Raw genomic sequence first — 11,024 nt, 5'->3', positions numbered from 1 at the left:
AAATGTTTGCTATGTGTTATATGTTCTTGTTTTCAACAATGTTAGCTTAATTTTATTTAAGGTATGATGATTTCTTTGATTAAATAATATTTATTTGATTCATGCTTATAATGTTTGTGTCCCAATCGATCATGTTTTCAATTAAAATCAAGTCTGTATTTCGTTCATACGTGATTTAAATTCACCTGAATTAGCTGAGAGATCCTAACCAGACAACAGCTAATGGACGCATAATTGAAATGTGCATGCTCAATTTAAATCCTAACCCAATTTAATTGTAGGTTGCATAACAACTCTAATCAAGTTTTGTTATCTGCATAGTTTTTAGATTTGTGTGATTAAACTATTTCAAACCAAACACGTCCCTGTTACCTCACACGAATACTAAGAAACCCTTAGTAAATAAGGATCACTAAAATACGTATTTACTAAGTACAAGATTCCGAAAGGACCTAACATGGTTTCCAAACTCATGAAAGATCGAGTTGCCATGGAATGTTTTTCTGAATGTTATTAAGCATGTTGATAATAAGATGAGTTTAATTAAAGTAATTGTCCTAGTTTATTTATGTTATAATTGTTACAAATTGTGTTTAATTTTGCTAACATCTATTTTATTCATATAGTTTGCATACTTAGGAGAATTTGCAATAGGAATCATTGCATTTATTTTAATATATTTTAATCATTAGTTCTCAACTATATTGTGTTTTGATTTACCAAATTGTCAATATTATTTTACAAATTAGGTGACTTAGCACAAATACAATCCTTGTGGAGACGATAACTCGATACTTACTTATTACTTAATAACGACTGTGTACACTTGCACAAACCTACGTGTTACAATGAGTAAATAAGATGATATGTTCTTTTTCATCTTTTAATTAATTAATTTATTTCAAATTCCAATTTAGTCTTTGCCCTTTTTCTTAATTTCCATGTATGAGTCACCAAAATATCTACAAACTTTTCTTTAATGGTCTAATTACCTTATAAGGACCTATAGTTTCTAATTCCATACCTATTTAGTCAATGTAGCTACTAGAATTCAACTTTTGTATTTTATACGATTTAGTCCTTATCGTAATTAAGCGCATAATCAATAAATTTTTCTTATCAGAATTTTCACATTACATCTCTAACAGATTACGGAACATGTAATAAAATAAAAATAAATTTTATTTTCAAATCAGATTAGTGGTCCCGAAACCATTGTTCCGATTTCACTAAAAAATGGGCTGTTACAATAAGATTGTTTTTCTATTCATTTTGCTATAGGTTAATTAGTATAGTTCATAGTGATAACTCAACCATTTTAATCCATTCTGATCCTTATGGAGACGATATCACTTATCACTTTATTACTTGGTTCGATGTGTATACTTGCACATTCACATTACATATTCACACGCGATAAGTTTTTGGTGATGTTGCCGGAGATCAGCTATTTGGTGAAATTTGGTTGTTATTATCTATTTAATTTTGTTAGTATTAGCTTAGTTAGTTGTTTTTTATTCTTTTTCAGGTTTGCTGCTAGTTTATGAGTAGAGGTATTCACGAGAATGAAGAGTATTGTATTTACCAGGAAATTGAGAGAACTTTGACGAGAAAGAGAAAAGAATTGTGAGAAATGGCAAGGATAGGAAATGATCCAGGCAGAGAAGACCCATTACAACCGAATGGTAGGGATGCTGATATTCCTCATGTGATAGATGATAGAGACAGACCAATTAAAGAACATGTAGTGCGAATCTTAGATGATTTGAATACAGGATTGTTAGGCCACATATTCAAACTTAACATTTTGAGTTGAAATGAGTGATGTTTCAAATACTACAAACAGTAGGATAGTTCAGTGGATTACCTACTGAAGATCCATGGTTGTATTTAAGACTCTTTTTGGAGGTCTGTGATTCATTCAGGAAATAGGGTGTTCCTGAAGAGGCCCTAAGACTCAAGCTATTTCCTTATTCATTGAGATATCATGCTAGAGCATGGTTGAATGCTTTACCTTCAGGAATGGTGGCATCTTGGAATGAACTTTATTACAGGTTTTTATTAAGGTACAGTCCTCCAAATATGAACGCCAAATTAAGGAATGATATTACCTCTTTTTGACAATCTGAGGATGAAACATTGTATAAAGCTTGGGAACAATTCAAGGAATTAATTACAAAATGCCTGATACATGGTTTCCAACACTGGACATAGATGGAAATGTTTTACAGTGGATTAAATGTACATACAAGAATGATAATTGATGCATCTGCCAATGGCACTTAGCTAGATAAATCGTATAATGAGGCATATGAGATTCTGGAAAGGATAGCTGTAACACCCCAAACCCGGCCCAGACGTTACGGCCGAATTTAGTATGTCACAGGGAGATGTTTCAAAAAAACATGTGTTTATCTAAATTCTTTGTTTAGAGTTTAGCAAAAATCAGTTCTTGCTTTAAGTTAAAGTGAATGGAAGCTGTGCACCAGGTAGGAAGCCAGAAAAGAGGAGGTGAGTCTTATAGGACCGCTTAAGTACCAAGCTCTTCCCGGATCCACTCCTAGACATGCACACATCCATTGCTACACTTTAAGCAGGTTACGTGTCTACGAATATTAAAACAAGTTTAAGTCTGCTTAAAATATTTATTTTCTTGGAAAAACATTTACTTTACAGAAACTTTGCGCGTCATCGTGATCTTTTAAAAACAAGTAATTTTTTTATAAAACGAACCCTAATGCTAACCAGTTTAATCATCCCCAAAATAAAATTAATTAAAAAGAGCGGCCTTATTACAACTTTAAGCATAATAAAAATAATCCAAATTAAATGCTAAACTTATTAAATCTGGCAATCAATCTTCATGGCCACTCTGAATACCGCCCAGCTCCAAGTCCACCAACTAGGGCTCACCTGCAAGGATGGAATAGGAAGGGGTGAGTTTGGGAAACTCAGTGCATACAGAAACCCATCCAAAGCCCAAATCAGCTCGAGCCCATTGGGCCTAAGCCCTATTCAGATAACAGTACACAGTGGACCGAAGCCCTTTTCAGAATACAGTAGCAAGGCCTTAGCCCCTTTTTACATAACAGTGTGACCCATAGGCCCAGTTCAGTAACATAGGTAACAATAGTAGTGATGGATGCAAACCCATCTGGGGAGACTGCTCAACCCACCAACCGCTACACTGCCCCCGTACCAGCCCTACACTCCATGTGGGGAATATCTCAACCCACCCAGCCCTACACTCCACAGTTGCAGCAACGCTGCTCAAATATCAGTAAGTTGAGGCAAAGCCTCCAGTACATGGATGAACCACTTTCAATACTTCCTCCATCAATACCCCAATCCCATGCAACAGATATTAATAAAAGCATATCATGTAAAATACAGTATTAATCAATCATGCAATTTCGCCAATTTAAACCCTAGGGGTATATCGGTAATTTTACTCTTTAAGGGTAATTCTTGTAACTTAGCAACTACACAAGCTACTTCAGTAATTTTCAACAGTTTTATGCAGTTTGGTTCCACTATCTAACTAACAGGCTAATTTGCCCATCTCTTACCCATATTGGTCCGTAAGCCGATTGTGCGCAGTTTTGGCCCATCGAGGCCCTCTTTTTTCGAAGTACGTTAAGACGTCACACAAACTTACTTACCACCTTGCGGTGCTAGATCTAACAATTACTCTACGTCTTGAGAGCATTCGCATACTCACAAGCCCATGAAATGCCGAAATTTCGGCATTTCGGCTTTTGCCGAATTGAACTAAGAAAGGGTGTTCGGTACACACCTGATTCACAACGACTGCTACTGAGATCTCTTCCGATGTCCTACAATTGATTAGCACAGTTCTTATTTACAAACCATAATCACTAAACCCCAAAACTTACTCATCCATGCTCAAACCATGTCCCTAAAAGCCTTTGAAACCTTACCTTTTTGCCAAAATCGATAGCTAGCTCCGAATCCGATTACTCCAACAACCCACGCCTTCTATCCAAAACTTAAGAAGACACAAATCATTGACAGAAAACGTCAGTTAAAAACCCTTAGAGCCACTTGCCCAAATCGACAGCCTCCCTAGATTTTAGGGACTTCGGCTTTTCCTAACTTTGTAAAATAGGACCAGATCTGAGATGATGAACACTTATCCCTTACTCCTTTTTGATCTCCACGCAATCTGGTGTAGATTTATCTTTCAAACGACGGTAGAACTCGACTCCCGGAGTTTTGAAGTTTCGGCTAGAAGCCCCCAAATCTATGGTTTTTCAGCTTTTGGGTGATGAAGGAGATGACAATATGAAACTATAACCTGGATGTAGAATTGCCGACAGGTCTCTAGAGTTTAGAAAGAATAATCGTTGATTAATGGAAACACAATGTTAAAGGGTTTGGCTTTTAAGAAATCGGTACCTGTAATGTGTGTTCAAGATTTCGGCTTTTATGGATTCGGCAAAAGTATCGATGAACAGCAGAATTGATGAATGGTTTTGAAGAAGAAAAAAATAGAAAAAGAAGAATAGAGAGAATGGTAGTTTTGGCTGGAGAGGAAAAAGAGAGAAAAAAACAACCCTAAGGTGTTTAAGCAGAAGAAAACGGCACCACTCAGTACCCTAAGTGCCGAAATACTAACCTAATACCCCTTTGCCGAAATCCCCTTTCTAATTCCCCTAATTCGGCCAACTCTTAGCCTCTCTCCAAATCCCTTAAATCTCTCCCCTTGTCACTCCTTAATCCAAGCGTTTGGACAGATTCAAACTCTCTTTTAGCAGACTCCACCTGGACTCCAACACTACCCCTCCTGCACTTAAAAATAAATGCATCTATTTGTCAACACAGGGAATCGATCCCATGCCTTCCCCAATGCTCCACACGCCACCTTTTTAGGAGCCTAGTGGCGTCACCCTTGCCACATTACTAAGGCTCTTTTTGTGATGCAATTTACCCATAACTCTATACAAGGGCCACCTAGCCAGAACCCCTAACTCCTAAGTCCAAAAATTCAAAAATTCAATCGGGTTTTGGCCAACACATGGGCCTTATATAAGCCCATTTACCTACTCAAAATATTAATTTCACATCCAAATACAAAATTTTAAAATCGTCACAAAATATTGAAAACCGCGAATAAATCCGAAAATCAGGATGTTACAACTCTACCCTCCTTAAAGAAATTTCGACCTCGAAATTTTACCTTATTAGAACAGCATAGCCTCCTCAGTCTCCCATGTAGCTTCTTATTTTCCATGGTTCCTCCAAAGTACTTTCACTAGTGGAACTGATTTCCTTCTCAACACCTTGACGTCACGATCAAGTATTTGCACAGGTTCCTCCTCGAAAGTTAAATCTGACTGTACCTCGATTTCTGCAACTGGTATTATGTGAGTTGGGTCAGATTGATACCGCCTCAGCATGGATACATGAAAAACATCGTGGATACAATGCAGTTCTTGTTGTAACTCTAGCTGATAAGCCACTGGTCTAACCCGCTTAATAATTCGGTAAGGCCCAATAAACCGTGGGCTTATCTTACCCTTCTTACCAAATCTCAAAATTTTCTTCCAAGGGGAAACCTTCAAGAAAACCATATCCCCAACAGCGAACTCAATCTCTTTGCGCTTCAGATCCGCATACGACTTCTGTCTATCGGATGCCTCCTTTAACCGATCCCTTATCAGCCTAACCTTGCTTTTAGTGTTTGCCACCAATTCCGGTCCAAGAACTCGTCGTTCACCCAACTCTGTCCAACACGTCGACGTACGACATCTTCACCCATAGAGCGCTTCATATGGTGCCATCTGAATACTTGCTTGATAGCTGTTATTGTAAGCAAACTCCACCAATGGCAAGTAGTCCTCCCAACTTCCACGAAAATCAATGATACAACCTCTCAACATATCCTCCAAAACCTGAATAACCCTTTTTGACTGTCCATCTGGCTGTGGGTGAAAAGCGGTGCTAAAATCCAATTGTGTACCCAACGCTTCCTGCAACTTCCGCCAAAACCGATATGTAAACCTAGGGTCTCGATCAGAAATTATCGACACTGGCAACCCATGCAGTCGCACTACCTCTGCCACATACAACTTGGCCAACTTTTGCAATGAGTAGTCGGTACGAACAGGTATGAAATGAGCAGATTTTGTTAACCTATCCACAACCACCCACACCGAATCTTTCTTGGTGGGTGTCAAAGGTAACCCACTCACAAAGTCCATTATTACTCTTTCCCACTTCCATAGCGGAATTTTCACAGGTTGCAGTAATCCCGAAGGCAATTGGTGCTCAGCCTTAACCTGCTAGCACGTCAGACATTTCCCAACAAATTTAGTCACCTCTCGTTTTAATCCGGGCCACCAGTACACCTCTCGCAAGTCTCGATATAACTTATTCCCTCCAGGATGCATGGCATAGAGTCCACCATGAGCCTCTTTTAGAATTAACTACCTCAATTCAGGGTCCTTTGGAATACAAACTATTCCACGAAAGCACAGAACTCCTTTAGTGTTCAACCAAAAATCCTCGTTCTCACCACTCTTAACCTGCTGGAACTGAAGAGCTAATGAATCGTCCTTCAACTGTTTTTCCTTAATCTGCTCAGTCCAAGTAGGCCTTACTTGCAGTTCTGCCAACAAGCTTCCATCATCGTACAGACTTAAACGTGCGAACAAGGCTCTCAAATCAGTAACAACCCTTCGACTCAACGCATCCGCCACCACATTAGCCTTTCCTGGGTGGTACTCTATCGAACAGTCGTAGTCAACAAATACTTTAGGCTCTTATGATCTGTGTATATGATGCACTTTTCCCCATATAAGTAGTGTCTCCAAATTTTTAACGCAAAAATCACCACTGCTAGCTCTAAATCATGCGTAGGGTAATTCACCTCATGAGCCTTAAGCTGTCGCGATGCATAAGCGACCACCTTGCCCTCTTGCATCAGTACGCAACCTAACCCCACATGTGACACATCGCTGTATACAGTAAAGTCCTTCCCAGACACCGGTTGAATCAACACTGGCACTTCGGTCAATACCTTTTTCAACCGATCAAAAGCTTTTTGCTGTTTCTTGGTCCAGACAAATGGTACTCCTTTCCTTATGAGTTTTGTCAAGGGTGCCGTCATCGTGATCTACTCGGATTGACCATCCGTCTACGGATGAAAAGCAATACTGAAATGCAATTTCGTACCTAAAGCATCTTGTAGTTTCTTCTAGAATCGCGAAGTAAATCTCGAATCTCTATCTGACACAATAGACAATGGCACCTCGTACAATCTCACAATATCAGAAATGTATAACTCAGCTAATTTATTAAGCGAGTAATCAGATTGTATCAAAATAAAATGAGCTGATTTTGTCAATCGATCAACTACAACTAAAATCGCATCTTTCTTTCTCAAGATGAAGGCAAACCCGAAACAAAATCCATCATCACTCTATCCCACTTGCATTCGAGAATCATAATTGGTTGTAACAAATCGAATGGCACTTGATGTTTAGCTTTAACTTGTTGACAAATCAAACATTTTGAAACAAAGTCAGAGATATCTCTTTTCATTCCACACCACCAGTAATGTTGTTTCAAATCATTATACATTTTCATACTTCCTGGATGTACAGATAACCGACTACAATGTGCTTCATTCAAAATCATCCAAATTAACTCTAAATTTCTCAGAACACAAATTCGGCTTCTGAATCTTAAACAATCATAGCATCAATTGTAAATTCTGAATCAGAATTCATTTCACACTGAGCTCGTTTTGCTATTATCTCATTATCAACTTTCTGAGCTTCAATAATCTGTTGTAAAAACAATGATATCGCTTTCAATTCGGCTAATACCGAACCACCACCGGACAGAACCAAATGAGCATTCATCACACGTAAAGCAAACAATGATTTCTGACTCAAAGCATCAGCAACAACATTTGCTTTTCCCAGATGATAGTCAATCACTAATTCATATTTTTTAAGCAGTTCTAACCATATTCTTTGATGCAGGTTCAAATCTTTCTGAGTCATCAGATATTTCAAACTTTTATGATCAGAATAAACATGACATTTCTCACCAAACAGAGAGTGGCACCAAATCTTCAAAGCAAACACAATAGCTGCCAATTCCAGATTATGTGTTGGATAGTTCTTTTCATGCGGCTTCAATTGTCTCGAGGCATAAGCTATGACTTTGCCTTTCTGCATCAAAATGCAACCCAGACCATTCAACAATGCATCACTATAGATCACAGATTCTTTACCCAATTTTGGTTGTACTAACATCGAAGCTTATGTCAATAGGGCTTTCAACTGATCAAAGCTTTTCTGACACCTTTCAAACCATTCAAATTTCACATCTTTCTAAGGCAATTTCGTTAGCGAAGTTACAATCATTGAAAATCCTTTTACAAGCCTTCGATAATAACCTGTAAGTCCCAAAAAACTGCGGACTTCAAAAACATTTTTCGGATGCTTCCAATCTAAGATAGCTGAAATTTTGCTCGAATCAGCTCAGATACCTAATGCTGACACAATATGGCCTAGAAAACTGACTTCTCGTAACCAAAATTCACATTTCCTAAACTTTTCATACAATTGCTTATCTCGCAAAGGTTGTAGCACTATTATTAGATGCCTAGCATGTTCAGTTTCATCACGCGAATAAATCAAAATGTCATCAATGAATATGACAACAAATTAATCTAAATACGGTCTAAAAATTCTTTTCATCAAATCCATAAAGATAGCAGGTGCATTCGTTAATCCAAAAGGCATAACTAAAAACTCATAGTGGCTGTACCTCGTTTTGGAAGTAGTTTTTGAAATGTCTGAATCTTTTACTCTCAATTGGTAATAACCTGATCTCAAATAAATCTTTGAAAACACAGTAGCTCCTTTCAATTGATCAAACAAATCATCAATTTAGGGCAGAGGATATTTGATTTTGTTAGTCACTTTGTTCAATTGATAATAATCAATACACATTCTCATTGTACCATCTTTCTTTTTCACAAATAGAACAGGAGCACTCCAAGGTGAAAAACTCGGTCTTGCGAATCCTCTATCTGTCAACTCTTGCAACTGAGACTTTAATTCTTTTAATTTTGTCAGAGCCATTTCATACGGTGCTATCGATATCGAAGTAGTTACTGGCTGTAACACCCCTTACCTGAGTCTAAGGTCGGGACAGGGTACGAGGCATTACCAGACTTAAATGTACAAAACTATGTAAAACTAGGCCAATAAAAAAATTGTTCAAATTAAAAACATTCATTCATATTCATAATATCCCTTATACGGGCTTACGAGGCCCAAAACATACATCGGGGTGGTTCGGGACTAAACCGATAACTTACGTACTTTTTACAACAGTTAGAAAATTTTCTAGTTTTGGAGAGTCACACACCCAATGGGTTAGGCCGTGTGGTCACACACACCCGTATGGCTCGAACACGCCTGTATACTCAGCCTGTGTAACTCTCTGTTTATGATGTCATCATATTTTAAGGTCACACGGCCAGCACACACGACCGTGTTCTAGGCCGTGTCTTCCACACGGCTGAGACACACAGCCATGTCTTTGTCCTTGTGGCCAACACTTAGGCTATTTTTCCAAGCCTTGGTCAACTTTAATCCCTCATATACTTATACAACGTTAAAGGCATAGAACATGGTATCCAATTAAAGATTAAACATCCTCAATTAAGTTACAAACATAACATTTGCATGTCATCATACTTGTGTTTCTCTTACTCATTTTATATTAAGTCTAGACATACCAAACCATATTCATTTGGCCTTGTCATCTTCATTAACATCATTAACTTACTCTAAGTTTACACTTTTATACTAAGATTATGGTCACATCAATTGATCAAAGTTCATCCATCAAATATACATACCATATCATACATCCATCGATATCAAGCCATCACAACATGCACATCATCAAGACATTATAACAGTCAAGCAAAATCAATTAGGTTTACAACCCAATGATCAAATATAAGCCATATCTCATGGCTCTATACAAAAGAATCATTATAAGCCAACTCAATTGGCGAAATCATGAAACACATATCATAAGGTACTAAGTCTCTATACATGCCACTCACTTGGAATCACTTAAGATTTATTAATACCCCAGCTTGATAATTTGATAGTGTGATGCTGCCTCCGATGATTCCCAACCTCGAGCTAACCTGAAAACACTAAAAGAAATGGAAATAAGAGGGGTAAGCTTTATAGCTTAGTAAGCCCGTATAAAAATAATAATAAGCAATTTATTAATGTGCTTTTTCCAAATTCTTACAACATGTTCTCATGGTAATACAATCGAAATTACACATAATTCCACTATTTGCTCATATTCCAGTCAAGCTGTCTACTCGAGTCATAGTCACTAATTTATAACTTGGGTTACAGAACTCTAAATTAGGATCCACTAATTTTACCTGAAATTAGACGGATCCACTAATTTTACCTGAAATTAGACTCACATATCTTCTTACCATAAAATTTCTGGAATTTTTGGTCTAGCCAATAAATACAGTTTATTCTTCAAAGTTACCCCTATTCTGCTGTTTGACAGCTTCGACCTTTCTTTACTAAAAATTAATTATCTGATAGTACGGGATTTGGATGATGTTCTAGCCTGTTTCTCTTGAAAATAGACTCATTAAGAAATTAGTCAAATCAGTTACAACCCATAATTATTCTTGTACAATTTTTAGTGATTTTCAAAAGTTAAGATAGGGGAGCTCGAAATCACTCTGACCCTGTCTCACAAAAATTAAAATATCTCATAATATGAAATTCTTTTGTTTACGCCGTTTCCTATATGTGAAACTAGGCTCAATAAGATTTAATCTCATATTCCACAATTTAAGGTGGATTTTCAAATTCACACAACTCCTGCTGTCCAAAACTGTTTTAGTGTGATATCATGATAACTATCATATGATGACATAATAAACATAATCATAAACATAAGTTTATTCATCATTCAAAACCTTTGAC

General features: G+C 37.4%; 1 non-coding gene across 1 annotated transcript; it reads right to left on the bottom strand.

The window, feature by feature from the left end:
- Nucleotides 1-2,091: 2,091 nt before the first annotated feature.
- Nucleotides 2,092-2,198, bottom strand: LOC121206809 (small nucleolar RNA R71). The gene has a single exon (XR_005901982.1). It is a non-coding gene; the product is annotated as a small nucleolar RNA R71 (small nucleolar RNA).
- Between the last annotated feature and the right edge of the window lie 8,826 nt (nucleotides 2,199-11,024).

This window comes from Gossypium hirsutum, chromosome A09, assembly GCF_007990345.1.
Source record: "Gossypium hirsutum isolate 1008001.06 chromosome A09, Gossypium_hirsutum_v2.1, whole genome shotgun sequence".
In the NCBI taxonomy this organism is placed as follows: Eukaryota; Viridiplantae; Streptophyta; class Magnoliopsida; order Malvales; family Malvaceae; genus Gossypium; species Gossypium hirsutum.
This window is presented reverse-complemented; position numbering and strand designations above follow the sequence as displayed.